This window comes from Polypterus senegalus, chromosome 1 (assembly GCF_016835505.1).
Source record: "Polypterus senegalus isolate Bchr_013 chromosome 1, ASM1683550v1, whole genome shotgun sequence".
NCBI lineage: Eukaryota > Metazoa > Chordata > Cladistia > Polypteriformes > Polypteridae > Polypterus > Polypterus senegalus.
Window position 1 is genome coordinate 234,697,414 of NC_053154.1, and position 17,470 is coordinate 234,714,883.

The following is a 17,470-nucleotide window of genomic DNA, read 5'->3' on the forward strand; positions in this document are numbered from 1 at the left end:
TCTTATTTTTTTCTCAAAGATTTTTTTTCCTAGGGTCACCATCATTAAATTCTTTACCTCCAGGATATAATAGACAAACATGTTCAATTTAGACATTATTTGTCAGTCAGTCAGTGTGCTTAAGATTATAACATTAAATAATGTATTTTTTAAATAATACTTGAGTATTTAAAGTAAGGGCCATTTATTTTTCTGTGCTGCATCTATGAATGAGATGTAGGTGCATTTCAAGCAAAGTGTAGGATTAAGAACTAATATATTTTCCTTCATATCTTTAAATAAATTCATTAATTTATTATTTTAATTTTCAAAAATGATTTTAAAAAACACTAAGAGGAGCTCAAGTTATGTAGTTATGAGACCTGTAAATGCTTGAAGACACCTAAAACTGCTATCAACATGAAGAAAACAGCCCAGTCATCGTTTAGTCCTTTAACCCTAGTTCAGTTCTCACATTACTTGTGGAGTTTGCACATTAGCAATTTATCATGATGCTCCAGTGGGGTTCTTTCTCCCACCATTCAAAAATGTGTATTAAAGTTTTATACTTAACTATGTTTATTCAGTGTATGTGTCCTATGCAAACCATTCAGGCAGGGCTGCTTCTGTTGTGGTTGCTTTTCTCTGTCGCTAGAATACTTTATACCTGTCCCATAATCCTTGATTATCAAGAGAGCTAATCTAACACGCCAGCTTGGTGTAGCTTTTGACGCTTTATACAGAGTGGAAAAATATTTCCGTTTCTGTTGCTTTGTACTCAATTTTGACTTTTTTCTTGTACTTGATTGCCTTTTGTAATTTAAAACCATAATGGATTTTTTGTAACAAATTTTGATGGTTGCTGTTTAAAATCAGTCAAGTATATATCTAAGTTGAGCCTTTTTATAGTACTTTTCAAGTTTTGTATTTAATTTTGTATTTTAATAATAGTTAACACTTAACTTCCTTCAGATGGTTGATGCTCTTTGTAATATAAAGACAGAATTACTGTCTCCATTTCATCAAAAAGCATTTATAATTAATGATACTAACAATGAATATATAAACCAGATGAAACAGCTCCCATTTCTGAAAAAATGTAATGTATTTGACTTTTTAAAGTTTTTTTTCTTTTTTGTGGTCATTATATTTGCTATATGCGGTGGGCTGGTGCCCTTCCTGGGGTTTGTTTCTTGCCTTGCGCCCTGTGTTGGCAGGGATTGGCTCCGGCAGACTCCTGTGACCCTGTAGTTAGGATATAGTGGGTTGAATAATGGATGCATGGATGGATGGATATATTTGCTATAATTAAAAAAAGTGGAAGGTAAGTAGCAAAGTCAATGTATGGAATGCATACCTCATGTTTTCTAATGCATTGTTGAATCCTAAATTGTGTTACAAGTTGCCAGACTTGGCACCAACTCCCTTCAGCCCTAAAATGTCAATTAGGAAGTGACAATCGACATGTAAACCTGCTTGCTGTTAGTTAGCAAGCAATGGATTGTGTTCATACCAGCTCTCTCCTCTCTCTTCTATTTATTGATTTTAGCAATAAAAATGCATTATTGATAAGCACTACACAACAAAAAGCATCAAAAGTGGACAAAGGTTATATATTTTTTGTGGAGGCATCTTTATCTATACTAATAAAAGGCAAAGCCCACACTCACTCACTCACTCATCACTAATTCTCCAACGTCCCGTGTAGGTAGAAGGCTGACATTTGGCAGGCCAATTCCTTACAGCTTACTTACAAAAGTTAAGCAGGTTTCATTTTGAAATTCTACATGTAACGGTCATAACGGTCGATAACGATCAACAATGTCCGCCATGTTGAACTTTCTTATTTATGGCCCCATCTTCACGAAATTTGGTAGGTGGCTTCCCTGCGCTAACCAAAACCGATGTACGTACTTATTTCAGTGGTATGATGCCACTGTCGGCCGCCATATTGAAGTTTCCAACGTCATTAATTCTCCAACTTCCCGTGTAGGTAGAAGGCTGAAATTTGGCAGGCTAATTCCTTACAACTTACTTACAAAAGTTAAGCAGGTTTCATTTCGAAATTCTACGCGTAACGGTCATAACGGTCGACAACGTCCGCCATGTTGAACTTTCTTATTTATGACCCCATCTTCACGAAATTTGGTAGGCGGCTTCCCTGCGCTAACCGAAACCAATGTACGTACTTATTTCGGTGGTATGATGCCACTGTCTGCCGCCATATTAAACTTTTCAACGGTCTTTGTTACTTATGGGCCCATCTTCAAGAAATTTGGTACGCGGGTTCCCAACGCTAACAGAATCCTACTTACGTACATATATATATGTCCATAGCCTGCAGCTCGGTCGCCATGTGAGGCGGCGTTGGGTCCCCCAAACCAATGCCTCCCACGTTGTTGGCTGGCTGCCTATATAAAGCTGTCCGTTGCTACGGTCTCTTCATTCCCTTCCTTGCTTCGCCACGGGATTCACGTCTCCCTGCTGATAACTGCAGCCTTTTTATTTAATCCACAGCTTCTCCGCTGTTTTATTGTTTGTTTATTATGATTATAGTTATTGTGTAGGTATTTTAGACTTACTTTACATTGTTCAGGTACCCATTTCCTTTATCGTTCCAACCGTACCCCCATTAACATGTCTATCAAGGTGATCACCATCGATCAAAGAACTGTCACTTACTGAGTGGTTTCCATGCCCGGAGATGGCACCTGCCTTTTCCATTCTCTGTGTTACATATTGCGCGACCATATCAGGCTCACTCTTGATATCCGGAGGAATATTGTGTCTTATGTATTGAATGACTGGGACAGGTTCAAGGTGTGGACTGATGACGGTACAGGAGATAATTATACTACACAGGAGCATTATAAGAGTGGAATGCTTAAGCCCTTCACCTATGGTTCTGCATGTGAGTTGATGGCTGCAGCTGAATTGTTTGGTTGTCGCTTTCAAGTGTACCGAAATGGCCAAATATTTTACACCTTTGAACAACCGCCAATGCCTCTTAAACATCTTAGATTCACAGGTGATGGTTTCAGTAGTGGACACTTTGATGTTTATGAATGTTTAAACTCTCAAAAGCTGGATGCGAAGTTATCGATGAAACCGGTTGTATGCTTACAACGCTTGACAGATGCCGAATGTCACTTCAACACAACAAGTCCTGCAAATACTGTCGTAATTGAAACAAACCATGAAACTCAAACCAATTATGACAGCAGCAATCCAAGCTGTGAGATTTAAGGCAAGATTGCTTTTCACATGGCCAACTGTAAGTTGCATGCTCAAGAGTAAGCTCAGCGCACAGCTTGGTCATATTACAACCGGAGGGCCGAACTGACAACGTGGTATACAAAGAGATCTTTAACAAATAATTATTGGCATATTTTCCCTCAGTTTAAAAATGTTTACTTTTCTTCTTAATTAAACTTTTAAGGCAGTACTTCGCCGCTGCGAAGCGCGAGTATTTTGCTAGTATATAATAAGCTACTGTGGCTGTTTGTTTATTAGTTCAGGATTTTAAATCACCTGTAGCTCGCAAAATGTTTGAACTATTGGCCTGAAATTTGGTACACATATACTACATGACGTCTACTATCCGCTTTCAGGGTGATGGTTGACCTCCAAGGTTATTCCTCTTTTTATTTTTATTTTATTGTAGAATCAACTTTCGGCAGTGGCCAGCAGGGTGGCCGTGCAGTGCATGCATATGGGCGCCATTCTCATCCCTACCACATTTGCCATCACTTCCCCTACCTCTTCATATCTTAAATCATTCTTGAGGCAGATTGAAGACTTAAGTGCCAGCTAAATAAAACGTACTAAGTAATTGCAACACAAACTTAGTTAATTTTAACGTGAAAAGATGCTGATGAAAGAAGAGAAGAAGCGGGCCGCTAGGGTGGAGAAAAGAAGAGCTGCTCAGGAAGCAGCATGCGCATCAACCTCTGAGCAAACGAATGCTACAGAGAAAGAGTATGAAAACTATGTACTTTATCATGCAGTGCGCTGTTACTGGTACCTTTATAATTATCCATACAACTTACTGGGCTTACTCAGTGGGAAACCGATGTGTTATATTATTTAAAATTAGAAAAAATCAAATACTCAGTTAGAGGATCCGTACAGACTTTTTTCAAAACATGGCAGGATCTAATCAGTAGTATTTTAAAATAAGTTCATAAAGCACAGAGGATTTATTAATTTAGGTATGTTTACAAGCCTTAAATTTAACGCCGTTTGGCTTGCTCTCTCTCTCAGGGGGAGAGAAAAAAATGTTTCTTTTTGTAAAAACTTGATTGGATGGATTGTAATAAAATTAATAAAAATAAAAAAAAAACTAAAAAAAAAACCGATGTACTTTATCGTGCAGTTTGCTGTTACTGGTACCTTTATAATTACCCATGCAACTTACTGGGCTCTTCGTTAGAAATAGGATGTGAAGTGCAGACATCCAGAATAGGCTCGGAATAGAGCTGCTGATATTTGTGGCGGCACGGTGGCGCAGTGGTAGCCTCACAGTTAGGAGAGCCGGGTTTGCTTCCTGGGTCCTCCCTGCGTGGAGAGCGCTTTGAGTAGTAAGAAAAGCTCTATATAAATGTAAAGAATTATTATTATTATATTCCACATCGAGAGGGGATATCTGAGGTGGTTTGGGTATTTGATATGGATGCCTACTGGATTTCACTCTGTGGAGGTTTTACGAACACGATCAGCTTGGAGTAGACCCTGGGGAAGACCCAGGGCTTGCTGGGAGGATTACATCTCCAGATGGCCTAGAAACACCTTGGGATCACACAGTATGTGATCTGTGACTAGAACATGTGGAATTTCTCCCCTCCTACCATGACCCACATTACACTTTTGCAGTTTCCTTGCCCCCGAATCCAAACTTGTAGCCTTTCTCAATTCCTTGCTGAGCAAAGCTTCCTATAAACCTGTATCACTTTCCACTGTATGGCTTTGTGATCTTCCTTTCCATACAACAGTGTGCTGGAATGCTGTATTAAAGAATATAAAAAAAAAAAATCCAAAAACTCCAATCACAAGAACATTCAATTCAAAATTATACATAGAATATATGTAACCCCCCCATAAGCGCTATTTAATGGGCTTGGCGCCAGACCCACTTTGTCATCACTTTCTTTCACATGTTCTGGCAGTGTCCCCCAGTTGCTTCTCTTTGGTCCTATATGGCCAAATCTTTTTGCTCAGTTCTTTCTGTGCAAGTTCCTTTGTCACCTTAGGTTCTCCTTTTCTTAGATTACTTCAGTCTCTTAATGTCTGCATTTTAGCAGAAGGTAATTGCTCTAGCTGGAGGTCACCTGACTGTGTTATGTTGTCTCAATGGAAGGCATTATAATTTAACTTACTTGAATCTTTCTAATCCAGCTCTACAATTCAGAGATGGCTTAGTGCTGCTCAGTTGATCAGGGACTGGGTGGGGGTGGCCCTATGATATACAGTACATTCTTTGCTGGTTTTCATTATGTTCAATCTCCTGTACATGCATTGTACTACTGTCTTTTTCGATTTAGTTATTTAATTTCCTCCAAATAGGGTTTTCCACTTCTTAAGGCTTGGTGGGGGGGTTGGTGGTTTTTTTTAGCGTTTTCTTTTTTCTCTCTGTTGTTAAGATAAAAAAGTTGTCTATGATACTGTATGTATCATTAAATATATGCTTAATAAAAATGTAATGGCAAAAAATAACATGTTGTATAAGTATTCTGAAATTTGAAGGACATAAATTAGTTGTAAATGAGTGAATGTCAGTGTTGACACCTGGTTCTGAATTTTCAGAGTTCCTTTAGGATGCGGTGAATTCTTTACTTGTTTCTGTGCAAGTTGTGTATTTGAAATGTGTTCCAGATAATCCATTTTCATGAGGTCAGTGCAGTGTTTTTTTTTTTTTTAATTTATAATGGGAAACTAATTATATTTCAATACCTTTTATTTATAAAGCCAAGAGGAAGGAATTCATGTCCAGTGAGGCGTGGCCAGTGGTCAATGTTGCTTACATATGCACATTAATTTTTATTTAGAGGTAAAAGGTCCATAAAATGAAGTGGCTGTGGTAAAAAAAAAAATCCAATGGGTATAAAAATAAAAATTGCTTCTAAATAATAGATGAAATTTGTTCTTTGTTGTGAGCAAGTGTGACAGCAGCTCTCAGGCATCTCAGTCTTCAGCAAGAAGCTGCTTTGTCTTTTTGACTTGATCTTTCTTCTGTCTCTCTAGCTTTTCATTTAATACTCTCTGCTATATTAATACTTAGATACAATTTTCAAGGCACCATCATAAAGACACTGCACAACGAACATTTGTAGAATTCTCCTGCATAAATCTTAGGATTTCTGGAAAAATGATTTATAGATGGAAAACGCATGGCTCATTTTGTCTGAAGGGAAGCTAACTCAATATTCCACGGTAAGAGCTATGCGCCAACAGTAGCAGTAGTGTCTTGCTCTGGGCAGGGTTCACTGCATCAGGACTTGCAATTGCATATAATCATTAATGTATTCTTCTACAGATGGTGAAGGGCAGTTGCTTTACATATCAAAACAAAAGGCCTCAATTCTACTTGAAAATACACAAAGCTTAAGTAAAACAGGTTTGCAGATACACTGCAGGGATCTTTGTGGATTAATTAAGTTAAAATTGAATTCCTTGCGCTTAGAGATTTTGGTAAGACGGTCTCCCCTAGGATGAGTGATTTCTGCCCAGAACTTCCCACATTTAAACAACTTGACTATAACTGCAATTTAACGGAGCTCTAGAGTAAAACAATGAATCAGCATGTGGTGGTACATAATTCCTAACCCAAGTCCGACAAAAGGAGGTAAAAGTAAAAGCCTTACACTGGAGGCTTTAGCGGTTTGAATTACCCACCTGACCCTACATCTACTGTCTTAACCAGCACAATGTATGAGAGTGTCAGAAAAAATGCAGTATAAAACAAAGTGCAAAAGATCATGCAAATGCAGAAACCACTTCAAGATCTTATAATCTGGAATATTTTTGTTGGAGAAAAAAAAAAGCAAAATGATGCGTGGCCACGTGCACTGTGTGATGTCATGATGCTACCGCTATCTTCTACGCCATGATGACACAAAAGATAAATAAACTGAAACACAGAAAAACAGGGTGAAATATGCACAGGTGGCTGGCAAACCTGGTTACCACTGTTAGTGCTTTTTTTTTTTATCTCAGAGCGTCTACTGTTTTCTATCAAAGCAATATGACCAAAGTAACAGTGAAAATTATACCAGTAGTACAGGTAGACAGGCAGGGGACAAATTCCCCTTCACAGAACTATTGAATACCACTGCACTCAAATAAAAACATAAATATCTATATTGCTCATCCTTGAAGACAATGGATCCTTGCAAGTCAAAGCACTTGTGCATGCACAGTACATTTCCAACACATTTTTAAAAAGCAGTCAAATAAAAACAACAAATGGGATATTTTACTTGCACAATAAAGAAAATCATAGCAATCACCAGAGTAAAGTGACGCTAAATAACATAAAATATGTTACATTTTGTGCCTCTGTATTAGTATTAGAATGTGGGATAAACTTAATGTACTATATAAATATCTATAAAAGAGTGCTGATTACTAAGAAATTACTAGGCACAAATATTTATATTTAATTTTAAGCAATAGTTGTTTCCTACCATATATTGTACTATTTATGTAATATGATGCATGTCACTTTGTTAAAAAAATGAAGAGAAATGTATAAGGAAGTTTTATTTTTGCAGTAATTTTGTATTATGCAGTGGCTGAATGATGATAAAATTTGATGCTGGCAACTTATGATCCATCTCAAATGTCAGTAGATGTGTAAATCACTAATGTTTCCAGTTCATTAGGTTGGACCACAAATGACTGAGAACTGAGAGACATTTCCTTGTGTGTGCTATACCCATGGGTGCTTCTGTTCTGGAGAGCTGTTAAGTCCTATTTCATTCTTTTATTGCCTAGTCCTGCCTTTACTGTCTGTTCTTGTTCATTTTATAACAATTCAAAGGCCATTTTTTCTATCTTGGCTCTGCAAAAGCAACCAAAATGTTTTTTTTTTAAGAAAAAGACACCAGGGCATGAATATAAAATAACAGTCAGTCACCCTAAATAAAGCTTGCAAGATATGCCTAAATACCAATTTCAAATTCAGTCTAGAAATAGTATATAATTTGTAGGATGAATAGAAAAATTGACAAAAACAACAAATAAGAATCCAGTACATTCAAAGCAATCAGACTACATACTAAATTAGAAACATTTTTTAAATTGACTTAATCAAATATACAGCAATGTCTTTCCCTCACCTAATACTGTAACCTTGATGAATGGATCTTATTTTGAAGAAGGTGATTCTTTTGATGAAGTGGGCAGAAATAAACATAACTGCTGCAGTTAATTACTGTACTTTCCCAAGTGATAAGCAGTACAGCTACTCCCTGCAACCTTTACACCAATTCCCAGCATAAATTTAGCACTTAATTAAAAGAATTCATAGACAAAACAGTTGCAGGTGCGATCTAGTCACTTCAAAACACAAAGTGGACAGTAGCCTTCTAAACTTTTTGTCTGGAATGACAATACACTGGTAGCTGCCCCTACTGGATATAAATATTACATAAAGTTTTTAGGATTAGTAGTGAGTATTTGTAAGCAATCCTTTTTTTCATTATTTTAAGTAGCATTTAACTTTTCTAAATTTGAACATGGGTGGCATGGTTGCGGAACTGTAGCTGTTGCCTTGCAATAAGGAGACCAGGGTTTACATCCCCGGCCATCCCCATGAGGAGTTTGCATGTTTTCCCTGTATCTGTATGGGTTTCCTTTGGGTGCTCCAGTTTCTTCCCACTGTACAAAGATATGCATGTTATTTGAATTGTCAATATTTAAGCTGGCCCAGGTATGTGTTTGGTGTGAGTATGTGTGTTTATCCTACAATGAAGTGGCACCTTGTGCAGGGTTTGTTCCTACTCTATGCCTATGCTGGCTAAGATTGGCTCCACCCTCCTACCTCTGCAACCCTGGTCTAGATTAACCTGGTTAAAAAATTAAATGAATGCATTTTTTACTTTAATTTTTAAATGAATACTATTGCAGAAAACGCAATTTTCAGTCTGATGTTTAGAATGTAAAAAGTGTGTTTTATTTGTGGATAGGTACCTCTGTTCAAGTAAGCGTTTTGAAATCATAAAATAAAGACCTAGTCTATAATTCAAAATCCAGGCATAGAAAAGATAAAACTATACAGCACTAAATCATAAAAATGTTTCAAAAACAATGAAATAAAAACAAATCTTTTATGAACTTCTGTAGGTTTAATGACCAAACCTCCACTGTAATATACTGAAAACAACCCCCAAAGTGACCATGTAACTGACTTCAGCTGGTGATGGCTGCACTTTTAATATAAACGGCTTCACTTCATCCGGCATAAGCATCATTTCTACTCAAGGGACTGGTTTAGTAAAAAATGTCACCTGTATAAATTTGATCATCTTTAAAATTAAAAATTACACTTCTGCAGTTAAACTAAAAGCTGTAACTTGACTTAAATTTGTAGCCTAATACATTTTTGCAGAAGGACAAAAATCAAATTCTTTAATTTCGACACCCATAAAGTTCTAAAAAGGAACTATCAGTGTTTTTTTTTTTTAAACTGGGTACTGTTTGCAGGGTAAAACAACAATATATTGTATATATTATTTATGATTACTAGGGGCTATGGTGGGCTGGTGCCCTCCCCGGGGTTTGTTTCCTGCCTTACGCCCTGTGTTGGCTGGGATTGGCTCCAGCAAATCCCCATGACCCTGTAGTTAGGATATAGTGAGTTGGATAATGAATGGATGGATGAACAGATTAATTACTAGGGGGTTTGCTCCCTGCTCGCTTCACTCACCAACCCCCCTGGCCTGCACTTTGCGCCAGCCACTTTGCGCATCTGCCGCTTGTGTTGTGAAGGGGGTCTGAACGCACCCCAAGAAAACGTGGTCGATCCTTTGAAACCCCATCTTAAACGGTGATACAAAGGGAAACAAATACAGTTTTTTTTACCTCCTCTTTGCTCGATCAGCTGCTGGATTGCTGCTGCTGTCGTGCCGCATGATCTGCATCTCGCGCAGCACTTTGAACATTTAAATTCTGTACAGCAGCTGTCTCTGTCATCTACTCTTTGTCTTTTATTTCCGGCCCTCAGGCGTGGTTAAATCTCTTGGCACAAAGTCTCGTCTCGCGGGACGTGACTTCTTGATATTTTTTAGTTTATACTTTAAAAATGGAGTAAGAATCTGAAAATCTAACAACATCACATTAAAGTTCGATCAATTCTGAAAAGAATAATACCAAACATATACAGGGTGGTCCAGATCTAATTATGCATATCCAGATCATCTGGATGACTTTGATTTATGTGGGGACAATTCGTGGGCACGAAGAAGATTCTTCATGTCATCAGTTCACACACTTCTCAATGGTCTGGGATTTTTCAGGTGATTTTCTATGTAATAAACTTAATAAGTTATAGTGTAATGAGAATTGCATAATTAGATCTGGACCACCCTATATATGTAGGTTTGAAAATAAGCCCGATTTAAAGCATGACAAAAAAGTGACATAAAATCGTTGCACTTTTAGGCTTAGAATTATATATAGAGAGAGTAGATATGTGATTGCAGGCTAAGTATGTTGTTCTTTTTTTTGTATTGTATATTCGTATGTAGTAATATCTTAACAGATCCTTCAGTAAAGTCGTTATTCATCTCTATAATGTTGCCTCCTTAAAAAAATCACTTTGGAATGGTCAAAGGTGGCTTAAGTACGACATATTTCTCTTGATATTGCATAAGACGTAAGACCAGATAATCCTTCATATTCATTTGGAATTTAGCTCGGTTAATTATTCATCTTGATGTTGGCTATGCTGATAATTCAATAACTTTGTAAGGCTCCTACTTTATTTATCTTACCTTTTTCTGCTGTAGGAAATGATCTGCAATATTATATATAAAGGTAATTGAAGTACACTAGTTTTAAGCACAATGTGTTGATAACAAAATGATTATAGAAATTTAAGTGCATTTATATACTAGTTCTTAGGCGTAAAAAAAAATCAAGCTATATGGTTGCGAGACATGGATGCTATCCAGTGACCTGAGACAAAGACTGGACTCCTTTAGTACTGTGTCTCTCCGGAAAATCATTGGGTACTGTTGGTTTGACTTTGTGTCGAATGAGCGGTTGCTCACAGAGTACCGAATGAGGCACATTACCTGCATTGTGAGGGAGCGTCAGTTACGGCACTATGGCCACGTGGCGTGTTTCCCCAAGGGTGATCCGGCTCGTAAGATCCTCATTGTTGGGGAACCAAGTGGCTGGACCAGGCCAAGGGGTTGCCCACGTAACACCTGGCTGTGGCAGATAGAGGGTCACTTCCAGAGGGTGGCACTGGACCGCATGTCTGCCTGGGGGGTTGCAAGCCAGGATCCCAAGTTGTTTCGTTGTGTAGTGGGTGTGGCAATGCACTGTAGCAGTGCATGCTCCCCAACTTGACTTGACTCGATATACTAGCTGTGTGTGGTCTTCGGGACAAAACACAACCCAAAGACTCCCTAGCAGTTTTACTATATTCGTGAACTTGGAGAGACATCAGCAAACTCTTAAGAATGACCCAGTGCAGAGGACATGGACCCACCTAAGCTTACTGTCCCACTGGCTTTCATAGATAGACACTAGTAATACCATATCTTAGCCCTATCATTGGCATTTGAGTCCTATTAATCATTGTATCAAGAAACTACCTTCAGATGAACAATGTTTTTAGTGAAAACTTGAAGCCTTGTCCTTAGTTGCTGAGGTGTTTCCCGTGCACGTTGCTGAGCTGCGGTGTTTGCTTCTTTTGACGTTGTGTCTCTTCATCTGTGTCACTGTTGCATGGAGGTATTTGCTGCACACAGGTCTTTTGTGGTGAAGTGTATGCAATCACTGAAAAAATGTAAAAGTGCATGCATCTGCCATTTAATGGCTGTTGTTGAACGTCTAATTAGACAGGACACAGACAGACTAGACAAACAAACATATAACATAGAAGAGGCTAGCTGTTCATTGGTTATTTAGAGTTCTAATTTATCTTGGCAAAGATACAGTAAATAGTTTTACGGTAAGAAGTCTATGTTGTTTTTATTGTTGCTATTGTAAGTGGAAGATTTTTTCTGGCATTGGTGTGCGTTAACATTAAAGGAAAACGAGCTAATTGTAATACTTTTGTGACTATGTAGTGTTGCAACATTCTTGGATACTATCTTAGAAGAGCCTAATTTCCAAGGCAGCTAGTTCCTCTTACTGGAAACAATTGTTGTAGTCGGTAGGCTAGTGTCCAAAAAATGTAACCACTATAACTGTTAATTTAAAAAGAAGGAACAATTCAGTGACAATGCTGATACAGGTAGGAGGAATCAAATTCCAATACTGAAGTGTAGTAGTCAATAGATTACTGTTGCCAGGTAGTTTACTAAATGCTGACAGCATGAACAGAACTAGAGGGAAACATAATGTCAAAGTTGCTGTCTTAACGTTAGGTTGAAATTAATGGTGTGTGGGGGGCAGACCCAGCCGGGATGCCTGGAAGGACTGGAAGGACTGGGAGGCGGTTTATACGTCCCCCGGGCCACCAGGGGACAACCACCTTGGATAAGGAGGGGACCACGGGAATGGAGCCAGTAGGCTCAAACCCATTAGGGCCCGTGGCTGCCACCAGAGGGCACCCCTAGTGTCGTGGAGCCCAGGAAACCTGCACTTCTGCCACACCTGGGCAGGTAGAGGAAGCACCTTCCAGGGATGCCCGGAGTGTTTCCAGGTGCTCGGGTGGCACTTCTGCCACACCAGGAAGTGCCGCCGGAAGGTCATCAGCAAGCACCTGGAGCACATCCGGGTGAATATAAAAGGGGCCGCCTTCCTATAGTCAGGGAGCTAGAGTCGGGAGCTGGAGCAGAACGAAGCTCCAGGGACAGGAGGAAGAAATGCGGCCCACGGACATTAAGAGAGAAACCCGTGTTGGGGGTGTTTGGTGCTAGGAGCAGTGTGCTGTGTAGAACTGTGCTTAATAGAACGTGTGTTTTATAAAGTGTTGGTGCTTGTCTGATGGTGTTCGGATCAGATCTCATAGGTGTTAAGGGGAAAAGAAAGTATTCATTTAGCCTCAAAACAATTTGTTAACTTTAATATGTGAACAGAATGTACAATTCAAGATGTGTAAGGAAAATGGAGCTCTGAAGGAAACAGGGAAAACTTAAACTACAAATAAACAAAGGTAAAACACCAAAATCTGTTTCTCCTCTAAGACAGCCCTGCCAGTTCAGAGTCCTTTATTATCTGCAAACTCTCTTTTAAATTTTCAATATCCAGGCCCCTGTACCTCCAATCAGTTGAGTGGCCGCCTTTCTGTCCTTGCAATTCTGCAGTCACAAGGCAGCTTTAACACGTGCCAAGTCCCAGGAGTGAAAAACAAGGCTAATAAAATGTTAGGACTTCTAGCACAATGTGAAGAGTACAAGTACTGGGAGGTTATGCTTAAGTTATATAATGCACTAGTGATACTTTATCTAGAGTACTGTGTACAGTTTTGACCTTCATATTACAAGAAAAGACATAGCAGCTCTAGACAACGTTTAGAGAAGACTGACTAGGCTGATTCCAAACTACCGTATATACTCACGTTTAAGTTCTCCCACAGATAAGTCAGGACTTGATTTTACCATATAATTTCTGGTATTTTATAAAGTTGGTCATAAAAGTTGAATGCGGAAAACGCTATTGGTCCAAGAGATTATGATATGCTAATGCCCACCTGATAGAGTAACCACAGAACACACTCCCTTTTTTTTCTATTTATTGTCATAACATGACCACACCGTAATACCCGAACTATTCCGAAGTGACGTTTGCATTGTTTTGTGTTTTTGTGTATCTCATACCCTCAAACACCTTTATCGTAAGAGCAGTCCTTTTCTACAAAGGAGTGTTTGATCAGAAGAAAATATGAAGCTGGTTTTAAATTAAAAGTCATTGAAGTGGTAAAAGAAATTGGTAACTGCACAGCTGCAACAAAATTCGAAGTGTCAGAGAAACTGGTGCGAGATTGGAGGAAGCTACAGGATGTAAAAAAAAAAAAAAATCAGTGTCGCATTTTTGAACGGGTGTATAAGTCGGGTCTGTTTTTATGATCTATTTTTCAGGTGTAAAGACCCAACTTATACACGAGTATATATGGTAAATAGTAGCTAGTAAGCAAAGAGTGAAGAGGTCAAGATTTTAATGCAGTCAGTCTCTACTGTTGCCTTTATATTCTTCAACAAGAACACATGGGCACAGTTAGAATCTGGTTATGTGGAAATGTTTCATAAATGTTTCAAAGATTTTCTTTACACAGAGAACCATATACAAATGTAATAAATTACCAAAAAGTTTACTGTCCCAAGTACTACATTATTATTTACAAATGCAGAAATTTGTCTCTGTTGTCGCCTTTTATCCATGGCACACTTGGGTTTTCAACCCACAAAAATTAATAATTCTGAAAACACCTTCCAGAGTCGGATACTTTTAGAAACACCAGTACATCATTTCAGTGTGGATGTGTGAAAACAAAGATTTCTGAAAAGACACTGTCTTTTGATTTGTTATTATTAAGTGGCTCTACCCAGATTGGATTCTGCTCATTACAATGTCTCATTCCTTGATTGATCACCCTTCATGGAAGAAAAACATTCTGATACAGCAAGCACAGAAGAGCTGCTTTCCATTGCGCTTGTTGTGTTGCTTTTCTGTATGCATCTAAATTATGTCTTTTTATTATGCAATTTTTAGAAGTCACACTTTCTCTAGACTCACCAGCTGTATATATGCACACTCACAGTGGTTGCTACTTAATGAATTTCAGCAAATTTGATTGCATCATAAGAAAATCAGCTCACGAGACTGTTCACACTACAAGACAGCCGACTGAAATTTTTGAAATGACAGAAATTGTTCCAGTCGTGTGATCATCCAATCAAAACATGTAATTAGGCATGTAAATGATGGCCCTTGAAATGGAAATTTAGGCCAACTATGAAAATAAGTCAAAGACTGCAAGTCCTGTTGAAAACTGTGCCCTATTTGCACAGTGTATTGCCTGTTAAAGAAATCTATGTTGTGCAAGTGTGGACCAGATGAAGGCAGATGATTATGTCTTTCTTTTCTTTTTTTTTTTTGTTCATTTTAGTAAGAAAACTATTTAGTAAACAATGTAAAAATGGTAGTGTGGACAGAGATTGCTTTTGGTTAAACATGCTTTTTTAAATGAAAATATAATAGTGTGATTGTAGCCTAGGACTTTAGAGATATGGATGAATAGGACTGATGAGCATGCTGGGTTGAATGACCTGGGGCCTCATGTATAAACGGTGCGTACGCACAGAAATGTTGCGTAAGAACTTTTCCACGTTCAAATCGCGATGTATAAAACCTACACTTGGCGTAAAGCCACGCACTTTTCCACGGTACCTCATGCCTTGTCGTACGCAAGTTCTCAGCTCGGTTTTGCAAACTGGCGGCACCCAGCGTCAAAGCAGTGCTACTGTTCTTGTGTGATTACTCATTATTTTCATGACGCGGCTTTATAAATACACAGAAACTAACTGCATATTGTTTATTAGTGTAATGCATCTGATTGTAATTAACTCGTAACAATATAATGGTTCAGGGAACAGCCATAGTATTCCAAATACCATAACTGCTTTAGCGTTGTTACTCTCAGTTCTTCTTCTTCTTCTTCTTCTTTCAGCTCCTCCCGTTAGGAGTTGCCACAGCGGATCATCTTTTTCCATATTACTCTCACTGCACGACTCGGAGTATTTATATCACTGTATCTAAGTGTGAATCACAGCAGCAGCTGATCAGAAATAGAATTATCGGTATACGGCATTAAGCACACGCGGTCTCAGCCACTGCAAAATGTTTTAAAGCCTTTCCTGTACGGACCTCGCGGCTCAGAAACCGTTTAATCCCAAGAACTTTAAATGCACTCAATCAATTGCTCCTTGTAGAATGGTTTGTACTTATAAGTACAATCACCCCACTGTAAACTTGCACTACAGTTATAATATCGCACAACCTGAGCCACTTTATAAAGCGCGTATTTACATATGATGACGATATCATTTTTAAGGTGAAATGCAGCAAAATATGTTTGTTAAATTATACACATAAAACTTTAACTTCATTTAAATAATCTATATTCTTCACTGGGAGTGTCGTGAAGGATAGAATAATTAAACATGTACTACGAAGATATTTCAATGTTCTTTAAACGTTTTGAAGAATCGGCGCTAAGCTTACAGATGGCTTAACTTCTATTACAGAGCTGATTGTGTGGCGATCGGTTACTTGGGGAAGGAAAAGCAAGGACTCTTGGGGCCACGCCAATATATATTGAATATAAAACAGAAAGAGAAAATAACAACACAGCTAAAAACGCAGCGACAAATTTCGACAATAAATTATTTCATCGAAGTGAAACACATGTTTAATAACGTGCTTTAACTCCTATCATCATGAAAATGACATCACGTATACATCTCAGTATTTTAGTTATTCAGAGAGCTGTAATATCACAAATGTAATGGACTCTGTGTCCAGTTGGAGGAAGAGAGCCGGTTTAAGAAGCAAGTAGTGATTCACACACACAGAGCACATAGAAGATCAAATACAAAACAAAGCATTTAACGTGCTACTTTAATTACGATGTGATTTGAGAAACTGGTTAATTAAACGATTTTAAGATGAAGTTTATAATGTTCTACTTTAATGACAAAATAAACTACGTGATTAAAGTGGAAATGTCGAGACTGAAGTTGACATTTCGTGATTTTTCCCCACCGTGTGCCTTTTTTCTCTGTACCCTAATAAACTTTCATATGACACTCAGACAGTGGGCTTACAACTCTTCTTTTCACGGCAACTTTGATACGTGACTTCTTTTTTATTTCCGGCACTGTGCGATTTTGTGAATGTGAGCTTTCAAGTTTCTCCAAAATGCTGTCACTCGATCAACTTCATTTTGTTGATTATACCACGGCTTATTTGAACAAATAGTATGTTTTTACTTTGCCTCCACTTGGTATTCGCTGAAATTCTTATATTTTCCCCGTGCTTTTCCCATTGTCTTTTCACAGAAGGCTGCGCTTAAGGGCGATTTATATTGATTTGCATATTCAAATAGGCGTAATTCTGGGAGGATTTGGGGCGTTACCTAAAGCGCGTGCACGAGCGTTAGTTTTCACGCTGATCGGGATTTATGTAATGGAAGAACGTGGAAGTTGGAGTACGCACAGATTCCTGCATCTGGATTTTTCTGTGCGTAAGCACATTTCGGCTTTTGTGCTTACGCCATGTTATAGTGCGAGTTCTACGCACGGCGTTATACATGAGG